This window comes from Puma concolor, chromosome B2 (genome assembly GCF_028749965.1).
Source record: "Puma concolor isolate L17-30 chromosome B2, mPumCon1.1.hap2, whole genome shotgun sequence".
NCBI classification, from domain to species: domain Eukaryota; kingdom Metazoa; phylum Chordata; class Mammalia; order Carnivora; family Felidae; genus Puma; species Puma concolor.
In genome coordinates, this window is record NC_141671.1 from 1,494,444 (window position 1) to 1,513,511 (window position 19,068).

General features: G+C 51.0%; 1 long non-coding RNA gene and 6 other non-coding genes across 7 annotated transcripts; 3 read left to right on the forward strand and 4 right to left on the reverse strand.

Moving 5' to 3' along the window:
* Nucleotides 1-416: 416 nt before the first annotated feature.
* TRNAM-CAU (transfer RNA methionine (anticodon CAU)) lies at nt 417-489 on the forward strand. The gene has a single exon. It is a non-coding gene; the product is annotated as a tRNA-Met (tRNA).
* Nucleotides 490-2,586: 2,097 nt separating this feature from the next.
* On the reverse strand, nt 2,587-2,659 carry TRNAK-UUU (transfer RNA lysine (anticodon UUU)). The gene has a single exon. It is a non-coding gene; the product is annotated as a tRNA-Lys (tRNA).
* A 1,828-nt stretch (nt 2,660-4,487) lies between these two features.
* TRNAM-CAU (transfer RNA methionine (anticodon CAU)) lies at nt 4,488-4,560 on the reverse strand. The gene has a single exon. It is a non-coding gene; the product is annotated as a tRNA-Met (tRNA).
* A 424-nt stretch (nt 4,561-4,984) lies between these two features.
* On the forward strand, nt 4,985-5,066 carry TRNAL-AAG (transfer RNA leucine (anticodon AAG)). The gene has a single exon. It is a non-coding gene; the product is annotated as a tRNA-Leu (tRNA).
* A 3,771-nt stretch (nt 5,067-8,837) lies between these two features.
* Nucleotides 8,838-8,909, forward strand: TRNAQ-CUG (transfer RNA glutamine (anticodon CUG)). Its single transcript has one exon. It is a non-coding gene; the product is annotated as a tRNA-Gln (tRNA).
* Nucleotides 8,910-9,224: 315 nt separating this feature from the next.
* TRNAL-CAA (transfer RNA leucine (anticodon CAA)) lies at nt 9,225-9,330 on the reverse strand. The gene is made up of 2 exons: nt 9,293-9,330; nt 9,225-9,270 (listed from the first exon to the last, which is right to left on the reverse strand). It is a non-coding gene; the product is annotated as a tRNA-Leu (tRNA).
* Nucleotides 9,331-16,019: 6,689 nt separating this feature from the next.
* On the reverse strand, nt 16,020-19,037 carry LOC147580552 (uncharacterized). Its single transcript, XR_015250926.1, has 2 exons — nt 18,309-19,037; nt 16,020-16,283 (listed from the first exon to the last, which is right to left on the reverse strand). It is a non-coding gene; the product is annotated as an uncharacterized LOC147580552 (long non-coding RNA).
* Nucleotides 19,038-19,068: the final 31 nt, after the last annotated feature.

Genomic DNA, 19,068 nt, shown 5'->3' on the forward strand with positions numbered 1-19,068 from the left:
GGGGACAGGCACTCAGGTGCGGGAGTCTGACAGACGACGGGGGGGGGGGGGGGACAGGGACTCAGGTGCGGGAGTCGGACGCGCCGCAGCCACCCCTTTCCGGACGCCTCAGCGTCTGGACCGCGCGGCGGGGGGTGGGGGGAGGCTGAGAACGGGCGGGACCTGGGGCTCCTCCTGACACTGGGGGTCGCAGTCGTGTGTGTGCAAGGTGGTCCCGCGGGCGGGCGGGGTCCCCGAAGGAGTTCGGGACAAGCTGGGGCGGGGGGCGCGCGTCCGGGTCCTGGGCCTCGGCCTCCGTGGGCCCGAGGGTTTGGCAGCTCGGGCCGGAGGGCGTTTCCTGCCCGGGGAGGGGGCGGCACGAAGCTGGGCCACGTGCAATCTGGGTAAAACCGTGCGCCGACGGCGTTTTGCCACCTGCCTCCTTAGCGCAGTAGGCAGCGCGTCAGTCTCATAATCTGAAGGTCCTGAGTTCGAACCTCAGAGGGGGCAGCTCACTTTTGCGCCCTGGCGGGTGGACCCGAGGTCCCGGGGCCAGAGAGAGGGAGGGGGTCTCAGTTTTCTGGCTCCTGGTCCGTCTACACCCGCTACGACTTATCCTCACCTCTTCCCAAGAGCCGGATCTTGTGTCCGAGTCCCTCTGGTCTCCGTTCTTCCTTGGGGCAGTGGCCTTTACCGGTGCCACTCAGTGTGTTGCAAACAAGATGGGACGAGGAAACGAAAACCTGACGTTCAGCTTTCCCGGCGAGGCCTGTGGCCTCCTCTCACATACACCGCAGGTCCTGGCCGCGGCCTCCGGTGTAACCCGGCCCTGACTGCTTTCCCACCTCCACGCACCGCGCTGGCCCGTGCTCCACAGACATGCGTGTCCGGCGTTGCCGGGACCACCCCGCGCGGGGAAGACGCAAGGAAGGGTTCTTCCCCAGGACCTTCAGAGGGAGCGCAGCTCTGTCAATACCTTGATTTTGGACTCTAGCCTCCAAAACGTAATTAATCACTTGATTTCTGCGAATAGAAAATGAAGCTCTAATTGTGTTAAGCCACACAGTTGGTGGTGATTGGAGCCGGCAGCCCTAGAAAATTAACACACCACGCCTTCTCGGCCTCTGACCTCCCAATACACCAGAGCACCTGTGTTCTTTTCTTCACAGCACTTACTGCTGACCTGCCTCGTCCTTTTATTCAACACGCTTACTATCACCCACCCATGCCCTTACCCTGTACACTCCACGAGGGTCCTCCCGATGTGTTTTGTCCACTCCTGTAGCTCCGGTGCGTATACCTCACTACCTGACCATGAGCCCTCGTCAAATAAATCCATGAGTTAATCAGCATTTTAACTCTTTCTGTCTTCCTTCCATATTCCCTATCACTCTCTTACTCCAGGCAATCAACATCTCAAATTTGGATCTTTGCAATACTGCGCACAGGGGACACACCTACGGAAATGCAACACCTCTCTGGCTTAGCGCTGGGAAAAGACAGGGCAAGACTTGGATTGTTCCCGCAAAACGTCTGGGCCGCCGAGACTTTGTATTTTGGGAGAGCTCTCTCGACAGGCCGCCGGGATGCAGACTCAACACGGCACATCTCCGTGTCTTCAGGCCCCTCCGCCTCTGGTTCCAGAAGCCCGTATCCCCACAGCTTAACGGATGCACTTGCAGGTTTGGGAGACACCAGAGGGCTGGATGGACTGGATCTTCAGTCAGTTCCTCAGAGAATGATCCTTCCTGGTGCCATCGCTGTTCAGAATCTGTTCCTCTCCTTTGCAGAAACAGAAGCCATGTTAATTCACCCCAGAGTTTTTCAGGCTGGGAGGACAGACACACTGTAACCAAATGTCAGAGACATTCCAAGCCAGGGTGTGAACGTATTTCAGCCACATTCGTAGTCGATTAGCATATTCTCATCTATGTAAAGCAGACTGCAGTGGAAAGCAAGGACATTGGAAGATTGCTCCATGCATCAGTGATACAAATCAAATATCAATGACTATGATATCAGGCAATGATGGTCTTGGCCCATGTGGTTGGCCCCAGGGCAGACATGGAAACCCTGAGTTCTGATCATAGCATGCTATTTTCTTAAGCAAGTTTACAATATTACGACACCTTTACAGAATAGTGTACAATACAAGGCTACATGAGAGTTCTGTTTAATTTGTATCCTTGTTACCCTTACTGAACTTGAACTGAATATCCAAAAACCTTCCTCAGCCCTTCACTTACAAACCAACTCTTAAAGACACCTGTGCCTCACTCAGGAATCCTACAAACAGCCAACCACATCCTTTACAAAGTGGGTGTAGTAACTACTCCAGCCTTTTTTTTTTTTTTTTTTTTTTTTTTCACTTAAATGAGACTAATAGGCAAAGATTATGATCCTGGTGCTATGTTCACGATCTCAACCAGCCGTCTACATTAGTACAAATCCCAGGTATTCCCACTATCTTTACTTTCTATGGGAGTCACTTACCCATTTTGTTAGCTGAAATATTTGACCCTTGGGGGTGTTGCAACCTACCTAATCTGTCCCTGTTTCTGCACAAAACATCGCCTTCACAAAGGTGGGGCCTGACACCAGTAGACACGCCCGAACAGGGACTTGAACCCTGGACCCTCAGATTAAAAGTCTGATGCTCTACCGACTGAGCTACTCGGGCCCCTGCTGCAAGGTGTTTCCTCCATGTCCTAGTGTGAAATAAGTGTTTTGTCCAGAGCGCAAATGTCTTCCTTTTTGTTCATTCATTTATTTATTATTTCTAGCCCTTCCCTTTAAATTCTGTCCATGTTCCTTTTCCTTATTCCCAACCCTATCTTCACTCCTTTGAACATGGCTCCAGGCTATTTGTGGCCCCAGGTCACTGGGGAAAAGTAACTTACCAATCATCCACCAAAGACTGTCCTGTGGCTCATTTCTAGGTATGCGTTTATTCATGCCACCATTTAAAGCAGATTTGCCGTGGTCTTCACAACTTCACTATGATAACATAAAGTGGAAAATGTTAATGGACTTAAATTAGAATAAAGGAATAGAGGCAGAAAATTAAGAAAAAAGTATGCTCACTGTACATAGAGCCCCCCACCCTACCCACATCTCCGGTTCAGCCGACGGTAAAGGGACGGCACCTTTTCAAGCGGTAAGAGGACACTTCTCCCGGGAAGTGTTGTCTAAACAGAGAATCGGAGGGTTGGTATAAGACGCTGGACAAAAATGTGGCTCCCGCACCCCAGGAAGAGGGAAGAGCACAGCACCTTCAAAGAACTGAAAGCAGACCTGAGGTGCTGGCAGGCAGGGCGGGTAGATGGTGAGGGAAGAAGGCAGGGACACACCCGAGAGGACAGGTCCTGAGGTTATGGCAGGAGTGTAGACTGGAGACCTCACCCCTGCAGCAATGCCTAGGTACTGGGCATTTCAAGCAGGGAGAAACAACCTGATCAGAGATGATCCTGGAAAGCGTATGCCGGCTTCACATAAAGAATGGGCCAGAAGGGGGCAAGAGGTGATGGGGACCCACAGAGGCCGTGCAGATTTGGCCTGGTGGCTCTGAGGCAGTAGCAGAACGGTGGAGAGCACGTCCTAGGCCCAGGACTCCAACATGTTGTTCACCTGACTGCATTGAGGTCTCCTGGCAAAGGGGTGGGACCTGCGGGAAGGGCAGAGGCCCAGCCCCAACATCACAGCACAGAGAGCACAAGGATGGGCTTGAAAGCTGAGAGGGAATGGATTCACAGGGAAGGAAGGACACAGCTTTGCCTGGCACATAGTAGGCCCTCAGTAAACACCTGTTGAATATTTCCTACACAATAGGCTGAGAGGCTAAGGGTAAGATACTAAATTTCAATCGTGTTCATTTTGGTGTCAGTTGGGTGCTTATCTTGACTCTCGAAATATCACTTCAGTGTGTTCGCTTCTTGTCTCTCTGTGGGTGACTTAGAGTCCAGTAAACGTAAAAGAGCAGGAGAAGGAGACAATGTGGTGAGACTGGGGGCGGAGTGGGTACGGATTCCCTGTCTTGTGGGATGTCCCTGGTGACCTAAGCAATTCCAGAAGAATGGTGAGAGAGGACCAATCGGTAATTAATAACAAAGGATTGCACCCCACGGTACACCCCCCCCCCCAACAGCCCTCCCTCCGCGCCTCCTCTCTGGGCCCCAGAGCCAGTAGGTTTCTTGACCCTGGTGTTTTTGTAACAAAAACAATTGCCAAGCCTATCTGAAAGGCATTTAAATAATGTCCTGGCTGTGTCTGAAATTGGTATAAAAAACAACCGTTAGAATTTTGGAGCATTTGGTTCTCGGTGGAAAGTCACTATTTGTAACTGAGCGTCACGTGGCCCCGTTACACAGCAGTGAATTGTCCGTCAGTCTTACCAGGCGATTCCCGCGGTTGAAAAAGCACACTTGTGGGAGAAAGGGATGGAGAGGGAAGGCAGACTCGTCCCCCAACCCATCCCCCGCATTGTCGTGGGGTCGGGGGAAAAAAAGACGTGCCCCCTCTGAGGTTCGAACTCAGGACCTTCAGATTATGAGACTGACGCGCTGCCTACTGCGCTAAGGAGGCGCCTGTTTTTTCTTCTTGCGCACACTCCTACAAACACACCGCAGGACCCAGCTCCTGGGCGGGTCAGGGTCGCGGCTGCGCGGGACAGGGAGGGGCGGGGGTCACGCTGCGGCCGCCCCGGGGCACCTCGTCCGGGCGCGATCGGGGCTTGCGCTCCTTCCTTGGCTGCTGCTGCTGCTGCTTGTCCGCAGCGGCTCCGGGGCCGGACCCGGACGGCGGGACTTGCTCGCTCCTGAGGCCGGGGGGCTCACTCTCTACCGGCGCCTGGCTCCCGCGCGGGTGAAGATCGGACAACGCCAGGAAGGCGAGTGCGCGGGTCGAGCGCGCGACCTGGGGCGGACGGAGGGGGCGAGGGGCACGCGGGAGGGCGGGACCTGCGCGATCTTGAGGTCGGGGAAGCGCGAGCAGCCCGAACCCTCAGGGCGGTAGCGTGGCCGAGCGGTCTAAGGCGCTGGATTAAGGCTCCAGTCTCTTCGGGGGCGTGGGTTCGAATCCCACCGCTGCCAGGATGCTTTTACTGCTCTGTCCACGTACCTGCCCGCTCCTTCACTCCCCGCTCTCGCCAGAGTCCCCCAACAGGGCATCGGCCCCCAGTCCATGGTAACAGTGAGCGAGCCGCACATCGGCTGTGCGGGATGGTGACCCCCCGATCCCGAGTACCCAACGTGGGGCACACCTCCACTTTACTGCTTTATTTTAGAAATACTTGGGCGCCTTCTTCGTGCGCTGCGTCCTCGCGGGGGCTCCCTCCTCTCTTGCGCGGTCCACTTGCTTCTGCCCTCAAGGTCTCCGCTTGGAAGGCGCTTTCCCCAGGAAGCCTTCCTTGATCTGTCCCTCCAGAATTCCAGCCAGTCAACGAAGGCACGTGAGGAACGGGAGTGAGGTTCCCTGCGCCGGTGCCTAGGAGGGAGACAAGCATTAGACACTTAATGGCCCCTGGATGACACAACTTCCGCAGAGAATGAGCTGAGTGACATTCTAAATCTGCTATCAGGACAAAGAATGTAATCGAACATACGACCGCACAAGGTACAGGGAAGGATGCGATTCCAACCTTTCAGGGGCTCACAGTGTCAGAGGACAGACAAGGTGGGGAGGGACTTGTTAGAGTGAGTGCTTATGTGTCTCATGAATCGAATAAGCGGATTCATGAATTTATGAATGAACTTTTAAAACCCCAATGTGGTAAACACAGTAAAGGAGCAACGCAGCGCGCTGGGGAGGAGGCAGCAGGCCCGGGCGTGGCCAGCCTTTCCGCGGCTGGCTTCCCTCATTTGCGCCTGGCGTCTGGTGGCCCACTCCCCGTGGGCACGCCCGGGGCTCTTGGTGGCACACTGTGGGCACTTGGTGGCCCACTCCTGTGCGCACGCCCCAGGCACGCTCCGCTGTCGCTCAGTCGGTCTCTTGGTATTTACTAGAACTTTCGGAAACTTTTGCGTAGTTGTCTGCTTTTCCTCATGTGTCATAAGCTTCATCAGATACACAACCACATTTCTCTTGCTTCCCCATGCCATGAAAACTAGGTACATGTTTGTGTTAAATTCCAATGAATAAATATATGAAAGAATAACTTGCTAATTTGTGAGGAGAGCAGGGTATACAGAGCTGAGGACCCAGCTCCGGCACGGCCATGTGTCCCGAAGGCCCGTTTCTACAGGACACCCCCGGTGAACTGGGTTGTGAGCGGCTGATTACACCACACTGACCTGATCCTTGGGGGTTCGCTCTGCTACCAGGTAACTGCAAGCCATTCTTGTTTAGGTCACCAGGGACCAGCTTGTTTCTGGACTGTGGGGCCCAATCATCTCTCCCCTTCCCCAGGTAGCTCCCCCTCTGTGTCTTCATTTGTTTGCATCTGCCCTGCAGTATTTGTTAGCCGTGCATGGGCAATCCAAGAAAAGGGTGCAGCCTTGTAATTCCACACTCAAAAATAAACCAACCCCTTGCCTTCTTTTCCAGGTCTTACCCACTGTCCTTTCCTAGGGAATAAATGTGCTAAGGTTGAAAAACCAGTCATTCCTACCCCTCCCCTTGCCTATCCTCAGAATATTCTGGCATCCTTTTAAAACCAGTGGACAGCTTCCTTTTTCTTTAAGAAATAAGGATGTAGCTCATCCAAAAAATAAAAACAAATAAATAAATAAATACAGGATGCCCCCTGAGCTGGGAAAAAAAGACGGGAATTATTGGATCTAAGCTAGCTTAGACCATCTTTTAAAGACAGGGACTCATGAAGAGGGAGAGTTATATGTGTGGACACTTACAAGAACTTTACAGTCACCTGGCCAAAAGTCCTTGGGTTTCACTGCTTCTCTCTACGCCATATTTAATAAGCAGCTATTTTGTGACAGGCGCCTTGCTTGGCTGGAGATCGAGCAACAGGATGAATTACAGAAAATGACTCAGGGATTCCTTAGCAACTCAGCCTTGGGAGACTACCAGAGGCACATTGAGAACATGACCAATACTTAATATTTAGGTTGAGTAAAGAGTAATTTGTACCTGAATATTTCATGCTGTATATATGATCTCTTTGTTATGTGTTGTTCTTACAGTTACTAGGTAAATAATCATGGTATCTTAACAAAGTTAAGACTTTGAAAAATGAGTATGTCTAGCAAGATCATGTCCTTCCTGTCTTGGTCACCAACGCCTGAGGACGCCTATGTAGGGGTCCACATGAACACTGGAGTGTCCACTGGGAGCCGTGACCTGGCCGGCACAAAAAACAAGCAAAACCAAACCAAATATGCATCAGTCATCCCCTTTAGGCTTGTCAGATTTAGCCTATGGAGGAATGGGAAAGGAAACCCTCCCGAAAGTCTAACCCTGGGCTATCCCTCTGAGCAGTCATGCTCGCATCCTTTCGTCTACACCTTCAAGCAACAAGAATTGATGAGACTTCTATGCCCTACCAGACTTGGGGCATCAAAGAGGAACGAGACCGGGTCCGACACTTAAGACATTTTGCAGTGGGAGGACACATGTTCAAATTCCGAGCCCATGATTACAGCTGAGCAGGGAGGTGCCAAGAAAGTCTAAGGTTGCTCCAAAGGCCTTGGCAGGTATTTTTAATAAATAACTGAGGCCATAGAAAGGAGATGTTATATTTTTCTTTTCTCCCTTTTGAACTGTGAGATGAAAATCCAATTTATTTTTGCATGGATCAGAAATGAAGGCAAACTCAAAACCACCAGAAGTAAGAATATCCTTAGGACTCCGTGCTTCCCCTGACATCGAGGGTAAGAAACCTGGGGGTTCGGCCCAGTGGAAGGTCAGTGCAAGCCTCCTCCCACCACCTGCCCCCCATCTGCCTCTCTTGTATTTGGCTTTTCCATCGCCTTCAGGCTGGAAAGTGTAGGAATTTTTCCATCCGCCAGAAAATGCCTTCATAAATTTAAGAAAGAAAGAAAGAAAGAAAGAAAGAAAGAAAGAAAGAAAGAAAGAAAGAAAGAAAGAAAGAGAAAGAAAGAAAGAAAGAAAGAAAGAAAGAAAGAAAGAAAGAAAGAAAGAAAGAAAGAAGGAAGGAAGGAAATTAGGAGGAAGAGGCAGAGCTTTTGTTTAAAGTGGTGCTTGATTCCTCAAAAAACTACCCTAGACCCAGCAATAGCACCACTAGGTATTTATCCTAAGGATACAGGAGTGCTGATTTGAAGGGGCACATACAGACACCCCAATGTTTATAGCAGCACCATCAATAGCCAAAGTATGGAAAGAGTCCAAATGTCCATCAACTGATGAATGAATAAAGAAGACGTGGTTTATATATACAATGAAATACTAGTTGGCAATGAGAAAGAATGAAATCCTGCCATTTGCAGCAACGTGGATGGAACTGGAGGGCATTATGCTTAGTGAAATAAGTCAGGCAGAGAAAGACAGATATCATATGTTTTCATTCATATGTGAAATTTAAGAAACAAAACAGAGGAACATGGGGGAAGGGAAGGAAAAATAAGATAAAAACAGAGAGGGAGACCAACCATAAGAGACTCCTAAAAACAGAGAACAAACTGGGGTTACTGGAGAGGACGTGGGGGGAGGGGCTAGATGGGTGATGGGCATTAAGGAGGACACCTGTTGGGATGAGCACTAGGTGTGTATGTAAGGGATGAATTCCTGGGTTCTACTCATAAACTCTACGCTGGGTGCTAAGTAACTAGGATTTAAATCAAAACAAACAAAACTGGTGAAATCGTGTCTCATTTTCAATTGTTAGGACAGGGCCACAGGAGGAAGGTCTCAGATGGATGGTGCACAAGGTCTCTTTCACGTGGGGTTCCATGGTGTAATGGTTAGCACTCTGGACTCTGAATCCAGCGATCCGAGTTCAAATCTCGGTGGAACCTTCCTATTTCCGGTCCTTTTACATGACTTCACTCCCAGGCCTGGACTTTTGCGTTGCTGCGTGGCCAGCCCAGGCACTCAGGGAAGGCCGTGCCCACCGAACAAAAAGCACGCCGAGGGCAGCGAGGTCGCGAGGACAGTAACCAGCACTGGGGAGTGGGTAAGGGGGTGGGCGGGAATGGGGGAAGTGGATGGGGGGCAGGGGAGAAGAGGGGAGGGGATTGTAAGCGGACAGACTTCACGGGCCGCAGAAGGAAAGCACAGCTCAAACCGAGGACAAAAACGGGAAAAAAAAAAAAAAAAAAAAAAAAAGCATGTGTCAGAAGTGGGATTCGAACCCACGCCTCCACACGGAGACCAGAACCCTCGAACCGAGGAAGCGAAGCTTGAGTCTGGCGCCTTAGACCACTCGGCCATCCTGACACCCGGGGGTGCGTTCTGCGCGCGAACAGACTCTTTCGTCGTCTCCAGCGCGCGCCCCGTGCGCGCCCCCGGGGTTCAGTGCGCTGTGGGGTGGATCCCTGGAGGCGAGGAGCTGCGCCCCTTCCTCGGCGGGTCGGAAATTCCGAGCTCCGGTGCTTTGCTCCCCGCCGAGGCTGCGATTGGGGTCCCTTCCCGCGCTCTGCCCTCCCTGCCCCGCGGGTACCCCAGGGCGCAGGACGCTGGCACCCGGAACGACCCCAACTGGCCCTGGAGAAGCCGTTCGTGTACCAGCAGCGCAGAACGGGCGGAGCTCAGCGCGGGCGGGCGAGCCGGTGTAGTAGACCCGGGGAGAACAGCGGCGGTCGGGGTAGACTGCAGCGGGGAGGGGCGGGGCGGGAAGGTCCAGAACTGCCGGTGGCTTCGCGCGCGGACGCGGGAACCCGGCGCGGCAAGGAGGAGACGCGCCGCTGGGCTCTGGCGCCCCCTGCCCGCAGATCCCAGAGCCCGGGGACAATCCTGTCCTCCCGGAACCCCTGGGACTTCCCTGTCCTCTCGGGGCCCCGGGGATGGTCCAGTTCTCCCAGAGCCCCGGGGACGGTCCTGTCCTCTCGGAGCCCCGGGGACGGTCCTGTCCTCCCAGAGCCCCGGGGACGGTCCTGTCCTCCCAGAGCCCCGGGGACGGTCCTGTCCTCCCAGAACCCCGGGGACTTCCCTGTCCTCTCGGAGCCCCGGGGACGGTCCTGTCCTCTCGGAGCCCCGGGGACGGTCCTGTCCTCCCAGAGCCCTGGGGGATGGTCCTCCCGGAGCCCCGGGGACTGTTCTCCTGAAGCCTGGGGACTTTCCTGTCTTCCCACAGTCCCCGGGGATGGTCCTCCCAGAGCCGCGAGGACAGTCCTCTCGGGGCCGCGGGGACGATCCTCCCAAAGCCTGGGGACTGTCCTTCCAGAGCCCCGGGGACTGTCCTCTGCGTCCGCCTGGGGCCGGGGCTGGGCTGGGCTGTGCTGGCATCACGGAACAGACCCAGACCCTTGACCCTCGGAGGCCCCGCACCCACGCGGCCAGGTCCCCACATCGATCTTCTCCACCCCAGGGATTCCGCAGCTGGGCTCGTAGTCCTCACTTCAAACAGGAACCATCAGATGTCTGTGCAAATATTTCTGGAATAAAGACAAAACCAACAGGCAGGAGGTGGGACGAGATCTAAGGCGAAAGAAACACCTTCGGGAAACTGGATTTTAAAACCGCAACTAAGTCCCGAGTGACGTAAGAAACAACATTCATGAAACACGGCGAGAAGGGGAGGCGGGAAAGAATTTAGTGCAGTGATTTCAAAGCAAGGTTGTGGAAAGCCCTGGGAGAGTGCGGTGCACGTGGAAAGCAGGAGAGGCTCCAGAGGGAAGCAAGAGGGTGTCTGCCAGCAGGTGTCACAACCCTGGGTTGCTGAGGGAGGGAAGGAAAAGATGAAGGGAAGCAGATAAAAAGGAAACACAAGGTTCTTTTCCAGAAGGGAAGACTGAAATCTGAGATAAAAAGGGACGCCCGAATGGCCTGGGTCCGGCGAGAGGACAGCCCACAGCACAGAGCAGCATCACTAAGTACAGCAGCGTCCTCCTGTCCCACCACCGCGGGCCTGGGCGGTGGCTGGACGTCACCCCCTGATGCCTTAACTATTACTGCTCTCACCGGCAGCCACAAAGGGACTGAGGGGGCTGGAAACCATACACTGAGGCAGGAGACTTTTAAATTTGGGGGGGGGGGGAAAGTCTGAGGACACTTCTTGGCTTGTAACCCTTTGGTCTCTTGCCTGGCTCCCTAAAATCCCTCTCTTTTCAAAACTGTTAAGTTGTCTCTACTGTATTATCTGCCTACAAAATAACAGATGCTTGCAGGCAAAATAAAACACACATCGCCGAAAAATGGAAGTTAGAAAGCAGACATCAGTCAGCATCTATGCCTCCTTCCAGTCCTGCTGACACGTCACACCCTTATTAATTGGGGTTAAATTTCCCTACGTATTTTTTTAAAATTTTTTTTTCAACGTTTATTTATTTTTGGGACAGAGAGAGACAGAGCATGAACGGGGGAGGGGCAGAGAGAGAGGGAGACACAGAATCGGAAAAAGGCTCCAGGCTCCGAGCCATCAGCCCAGAGCCTGACGCGGGGCTCGAACTCCCGGACCGTGAGATCGTGACCTGGCTGAAGTCGGACGCTTAACCGACTGGCCACCCAAGCGCCCCCCTACGTATTTCTTTAGTGTGTGCACGTGTGCGCTATTGTCTTATAAAAAATTAATTCATTCCATACAATGTACCACAACTTCTTTCTAAAATAGCAACTACCAGGGATGTCTTTCCACGTCGGTACACACATGCTTTTTAACGACAGAATAACATCGAGCATGCACCGTAATTTTTAAACTAATACATTTTTGATGATTTTTTTCTGTGCTGCTTTCTTTTTAACTATTTTGGTTCTCCCTTTCTCACCAGACCAAAAAAAAAAAAAAAAAAAAAAAAAACACAAACAAATAAGCTAGATTTGAGTAGTAAAATAAACCTGAAAATAGCAAGATACATGCTTAGAATGGAAGTGTTCAGACTCTGAGGAATGCACAAACTGTTATCTCCGAATGAAATATCTCAGGCTTCTTTTACTGTTAGAAGAGATTCCAGAGCCTGTTTGTAAATGGACCAGTATCTCTCAAAATCAAAGTGTAAATTTCTGGAACACAACTCACTCCTTTATTCAGGCAGAACCATCACTGAAGTTTGAAGTTTAGAATTGAAGACCCATTTCTCTGTGCTGAAAGGGTGCTTCACATCCTTGAGAATTCATTCGTGTCCTTAATACAACTTTTTTTAATTTGCTTTGGATAAGGAAGGTGTGCACGTGGTACAAAACTCAAAAGCTACAGAGGACTTTTCACCCCAACGCAGAAAGGCCCCCAGGTTCCTGGGAGTCTGATCACTTCTCTGCAGGGATTTTTGTGGGCCTGGCCAGCCCCCCACCGTGCTGTTTGCACCCCTCCTGGCCCCTCTACATCAGCGTGAGGGCAAAGGACAGAAGGCGAAGAGGGCCGTTCCTCATGTGTCACTTTCACACGCTTCCCTGAAGTGCTCACCCAAGATGAGTGGTGGCAGTGCAGTACCGGACTTGAGACACTTGGAATATTTGTGTTTCCCTCATCTTGTGTTCACGGTCGTTGTGCAGTAAGGAATCTGGCCTCACCTAAGGAGAGGTCTGGCCCTCATCTTCTCCTGGAAGTAAGCTGTAAACATATGAGGCTCCCCTAGGGACAGCAGCCCCTGTGGTCCCTGTGGGCCCCTCCCAGCACCTGTGACAGACAGACAGCGTGTGCCGCCCAGACTCAGCCCATGGCCCACACGCTCCTTGGGTTCTCTGCACAGGCACTCCTGGCTTCGGGATGCGGGAAGGTGTTGGAAAATGAAGACACAAGGACAAGACAGGCCCAGGGAGGATTTGGCCGCAGCCATGTTTCACGTGCTATTTGCAGTGACTTCAGAGAGATGGGTGAAAGGCAAGAGGTTTCATAAAACTCTGAAATCCGGTCACAGACCTTGCTAACTCAGGGCCGGTGACAGAAACTGCCAACAGCCATTTTCACCTTCCTCCTTCTTTGCCTAGGAACCCAGATGTTTATGTTGGGTCAGCAAATGTGCCCAGGAAACACTGCACGTCCCAGCCTCCTTTTGCAGGTGCCCAAGACATTTCAGTGAAAGTTGCTGTGGAGAAGAGCATTGGGAGTAGGATCCTCGAAGACCCTGTGATGATTTGTCTCAGTTTATCTGGGATGATGTGATGCGGTGTTGGGGTCTGGGAGCAAATAGTCAAGAAAGAATCGTGAGCCATTTTCGGTACAAAAAGGTGGTTTTATGAAAGAACGAGGACAGGACCCGTGGGCGGTTGGGGGGTTGTGAGGAGTGACAGGTTACATACCCTCAGGTTGGGAGGGGGTCAGGGACAGCGTAAGTCTGTAAGGAATTTGGGAGCAAGGTTCCCAGGGCCTTGAGGGGCTAGCTGCTGTTAGGTCACTGACAACAGTGGAGCGAAACCTGGGTCCTGAGACCCTCCCGCTGTGTATCAATGGCCATAAGCCTGGAGGATGATTGCAGGCATATACCTGGGGGGGGGGGGGGGGGTGGAGGTAAAGGAGGTTCGCAAAGGAATTTTATATGTCAAAGTGGATGTTGGCTGATGTCCAGCTAAGGTTGCCTTTTGCCTCCAGCAAAGTAGGAACCTGGGGGCCGCTGAGCTTCCAGAGGAAGGTGGCTGTTTCAAGTACTTGTCGATGGGCTGCAATTGTAAGGAAGTTTAATTTTTCTGCACGTCTTTTGCCTTCGTTCTCCACATCCTGGGACACTTCCTATTTGAATGATGCTTTGTGCAGGTTTTTGTGTGAATGTAAGTCTTCATTTCTCTGAGATAAATTCGCAATAACAGACACATTTGAGACTCCATTTGGTTCCCTCATAGGGGAGGCGCCCCCTGACCGCTCCGTATAAAATAACACCCCCATCACTGCTCCCTCCGTATCCTGACTCCTTTTTCATGGCATCTTCCACACGCTGCATTTATTTCTTGGTTTGCTTTTTGTCCATCTTTCTTTCTAGAAGGCAGCTCTGAGCACAGAACTTTATTTTGTTCCCTGCAGTATCCTGGAGTCTGGAAGACAGTCAGGCACATCCTGGCCACTCAACAAATATTTGCTGAATGAATGAATGAATGAGTGAATGAATGAATGAATGAATGAATGAATGAATCCCAGACATCTTTCCATATTCGTGTACTAAGATGTAACTCATTCCTTTGGGTACCTACATAGTATTCTATGGCGGGTGTGCATTCAGTGTCTTCCATCAATCCATCCCCTCACGAAGCCTATTTATGTCGGTTCCAATGTTTTACAAACCCAAACAATGTTCGAATTACAGTCCTTATACAATCCATCATCTCTGTGCAGAGGGGGCAGAAGTGGACTGGATAGTTCAAAGAGTATGTGTATTAAGATTTTTTTAGCCATTGCCAAATTGTTCTCAACAATGTTCTCCCAGCTTACACCCCACGTGGTCCTAGAATGCCTCATTCTCACCAATAACCAGTATTGCAGTTTTCTAATCTTTACTAATCTCATAGATACAAAGCATCACATTTTATCTCATTAACTTTGAGTGAGCTGAACTTTTCACATGTTTATTAACCAGTTGTTCTTTTTCCTACACTGTCTTCTCAGCGTTTTCTTTTTGTCTCTTCTTACTTATATTTGTGAAAGTATTTTCTCTCTCAAGGAAATTCATCCTTTGTGTTATTTGCTAAAAGTACTTTTTCCTAATTTTCCTTCATTATTTGACTATTTGCTTGAGAGGAGGGGGAGGGGCAGAAAGGGAGACAGAATCCCAAGCAGGCTCTGCGCTGTCAGCACAGAGCACGACCTTGGGACTCAAACCCACAGACTGGAAGGTCATGACCTGAGTTGAGATCAAGAGTCAGACACTTAACTGACCAAGCCACCCAGGGGCCCTGATTGCTCAGCTGTTTAAAGGTACTTTCCTGGGGGCGCCTGGGTGGCTCAGTCGGTTAAGCGTCTGACTTCAACTTCAGCTCAGGTCACGATCTCGCGGTCCGCGAGTTGGAGCCCCTCGTCGGGCTCTGGGCTGATGGCTCAGAGCCTGGAGCCTGCTTCCGATTCTGTGTCTCCCTCTCTCTCTGCCCCTCCCCAAGTTCATGCTCTGTCTCTCTCTGTCTCAAAAATAAATAAACGTTAAAAAAAATAAATAAATAAAGGTACTTTCCTGTACAGAAGTCAGTCGATTTTTACTTTTATGTAACCAAATGTATCCATTTGATGGATGGCTTCTGGGTTTGTGGTCCTACTTAGAAAGACCTTCCTCTAGACAACATTTTTTTAAATCTTTTTTTTAAAAAGAGCTTTTATTGATTTGTTTTTTAAAATGTAAATCTTTCACTGATCTCAAATATACTTTGGTGTAAGAAGATGAGATTTTTCCCCCAAACAGGATCATTTGTTGAAGGTAGGACACCAGTCTGAACTTTCCCTTTTATCCAAACTGAACTCTTATTCTGATTTGGGTCCACAGGCCAGCTTCTATTCTGTCCCATTGATCTGGCCATCTTTTCCTTAATTATCCTAGCCTTGTGTTTCTCCTGACTGGTCTTTATTTTTATTTTCCAGACTAACTTTGGTGTCACATGCTGAAGGCAGATAAGAGGAGCGGAGGAAGCAGAAATACCTTAGGCATCACCAGGCCCTACTCAGTTTGGAGCCCAGAGAAAGAGCAATCCAAGAAGGGAAGGGGTCAACCCTGTCAAATGCCTCAAAACCTGTAAGGTAAAGACTGAGGTGTCCTCTGGGTTTAGCTAATATTAGGAGCTCATATTTAGCAGCTAGATTGAGTAAAGAGAGTAGGTAGGAATTTATTTTAAAATAAAATAGCTTAGGGGCACCCAGGTGGTTCAGTCTAATAAGCATCTGACTCTTGATTTCGTGCTTAGGTCAGGATCTCACAGTTCGTGAGTTTGAGCCCCCACATCTGGCTCTGTGCTGACTGGTCCTCCCCTGCTGGCTCCTGCTTGCGAGCATGCTCTCTCTCTCTCTCTCTCTCTCTCTCTCTCTCTCTGTCCCTCTTTCCCTCAAAATAGAGAAAAAAAGAAAAATAAAATTGTTTATTAATAAAAACTGTATATTATTAGTTAGGGTTGGTTTTAGTTGCATATGCAGACAATCCAAGTAAGTGGCTTAAATAAGACAGTGGCTTTACCGAACCATGAAGCCTGCTGCAGACACTCTGCAGTGTGTAAGGACCCAGGCTTAGTCGCCTTTCCACTGCACCCTCCTAGTCGGCTTCTGGTGTTCCAGATTGCTTCCTGGTCCAGGACAGCCGCTCAAGCTCCTATCATCTCGTGCACATTCCAGGCTGGAAGAAGGAAGGACAAAGGTTAATCCTAGGGTCACAGTGCAGTTCGTCAGGCTCTAAGGGGAAGCCTGGAGGCCAGCACGGAGGAGGCCATGCCCAGCTGTGGGGAGGGTCAGAAGCCTGTCTGCCGCACTCCCCGAGAAGCCCCAGGTGGCACGCCAGGACGGGAAGCTCCAGGTCAAATAAGGAAGGGAGCCCCCAAACCCTGCTTCCAAGAATCCCCACCCCAAGCAAGGGATTCTCCACAGCCTTGTTAACAACTGTCAATAGAAGGCAGAAACCCAACCCCAGGGCGTGCAGCGAACAGGCTTGCACCCTGTGTCCTCTGGCTCTCCGCCTACAGGCAGCTCTCTCCATCCATCCCTGTCTCCGGCTCTCCCAACTCTGTCTTCAATAGACTCTCCTGCTGTGTTGCTCCTCCACTGTGTTGCCTCTGCCCTTGAATTCTTTCTCCTGATGAGACCAAGAACCTTTGGTGACATCTTTGGGCGGGGCTGGGTTGAGGCCCCAGGGCCTGGAGTCTTCCCGGTTCACCTGATAACAACATATCCATAACCAGTTGGACAAGGTAACACTGCCTTCAGGAGGTACTTTCGCACTGGCAGCAAAGGGCCCAGGAAGTGTCTTTCATTGAGCATATTGCTATCTGGAATAAAACTGGAAGGTATGAGTGGAGACTGGCTGTAAAATATTATTCTGTTCAGACAGAAAGGCATTTATTAAAATAAATATGTGTACCAGAGCCCCAAACTGGAGACCAGGAGGTCAGTTTCTTCTGCAGAGATATTTTTACAATCTTTAGTTTTCAACATTTAAAAGTCATTAGTTTCGTATAAAACTCTAGATTCCTGCCTTCTCTTGAGCTAAAACTTTGGCAGTATGCTGGGCCCGCATTTTCAACGGCAATCTTTGGTGAGGTAGGAGAGTATCTCCTCTCTTGGAAGGGACATCTGTCCTACAGTTAGTCACTGTCCCCATTTTGCCTATTGGTTCCTGGTCTGGGCTGCCTAGTAAGTTCCCCTCTTGCCTCTGGGCGCCTGGGTGGCTCAGTCCATTAGGCATCTGACTCTTGATTTCCGCTCAGGTCATGGTCTTGTGGTTCATGGGATGGAGCCCCATGTCCGGCTCTGTGCTGAGCATGGGGCCTGCTTAAGATTGTCTCTCTCTGCACCCCCCCCCCAACTCACACTCTCTCTTTCTTTCTCTCTCCAAATAAAATAATTTTTTTAAAAGTCTCCCTCTTGCCTCTAATAGGCATGTGTGTTTGAACACTGGTCACTTTACAACGGAATAAATAACAAATTATTTTCAGTCTGATTAGAGCAAGTCGAAATAGAGAGCATAGACAGTCTGGAGAGGACTCTCCTCTTTGAAGTACCTTAGCGTCTGGTATCAGTTTCCTATTTATGAAGTATGTTGGGCTGTGTGAGGGCTAAAGTCACTTCCTACTTTAAAAGTATGCTTAGGGGGTAAAATGGGGAAACATTGGACGGGGGGGGGGGGGGGGATGAAAAAAGAAAGAAAGAAAAAAGTATGCCCTGCTTTAGAACTTTGATAGAGAGGTGAGGGTTCCAGGCAAGGGAGCTGAAGTCTCCACCTAGAAAACAGCCAAGTGCTCAGAATCTGAGGTTCCGCGTGAACGTGGGAGACTCACAGGGGAAGAGAGCCGTCAGTGTGCTGTTTGCTTAGGTTACACTCTGACGAGGGGTAGGATCGGTGAGCAGGCCTGCAGAGGGCTGTGGTGGGCACCGCCTAAGCCCTAAGAAGCTGGGTTGGGGTTGTGGCTTCCTGAGAGGACAATGAAGGTGTTAGTCTGCGGTGGAGGCCAGAGCGCTCCCTGGAACCTGGTGCTCAACGGTGTGGACAATGTCTGGGCGGCAAAAAAAAAAGGGTAGCTTTGGAGATTTGGGTGAGAAGTGACAGAATGAAAGGGGCATTTGGGGGCTTTTCTAAGGAGGAGTCCCATCCTGGCAGTGTCAGAAGGGAAATTACTGGAAATGCTCAGTCACCTGGCTACTAACTCACCTTAAAACGTCTGCAATCTGACAGTGTTGAAATAACTTCGGTCAAGGTGTAACAACGGAAATTAAAATAAAGAGAGGCCTGTAGAGAGAGAAAGCAAGGCGAGACTGTCCGGATTGAATGAAACCAAGAGGATGAGGACAGTAGTGAGGAAACAGCAAAGGAGACCAGGAAATCCCAAGGTGGGCGCACTTGTCCAGTGGTGACCAGGAAGGGGCAGGCTTGCGGGTTTCTAGCCGATTCTGTGCCCGTTGAGCACTTTTGGTGTAATGGATAAACACCCTTATGGCTAAAACACTAAACGGGGTGGGCTCCCTCCTTGTTGGGCTGTCGTGATCATTCCCATTTATCCGGAGAGGATGCTGAGGCTCTGGCGGTAAACCCGCTGGCTTGGGAACAGTGGGAAGGAGCCGAGGGGCATGGGTCTGATTCTGTGTTACAGAAATGTTGCCAGCACACAGGTAAGACTTCTTTTCTGGAAACAAAATTGCGAGGGTTCGGGCTGCTCGCATGCTCCAGTCTCCTGGAAACGCCACAACTGTCCTCGCCAACCCCACCCCCCACCCCGCCCCCCACAACTAGGCTGAGGCCGGGGGCCGGGCAGGGACCCTGAGCAAAGCCCGGGTGAAGGTGGGGGGATCCAGGCTCAGGGAGGGGAGGTCCAGGCCCGGGGAGGTGGAGGGGCGGTCCAGGGCTGGGGAGGTGGTGGTGGTGGGGTCCAAACGTGGGGAGGTGTGTCCCAGGCTCGGGGAGATGCGGGGGT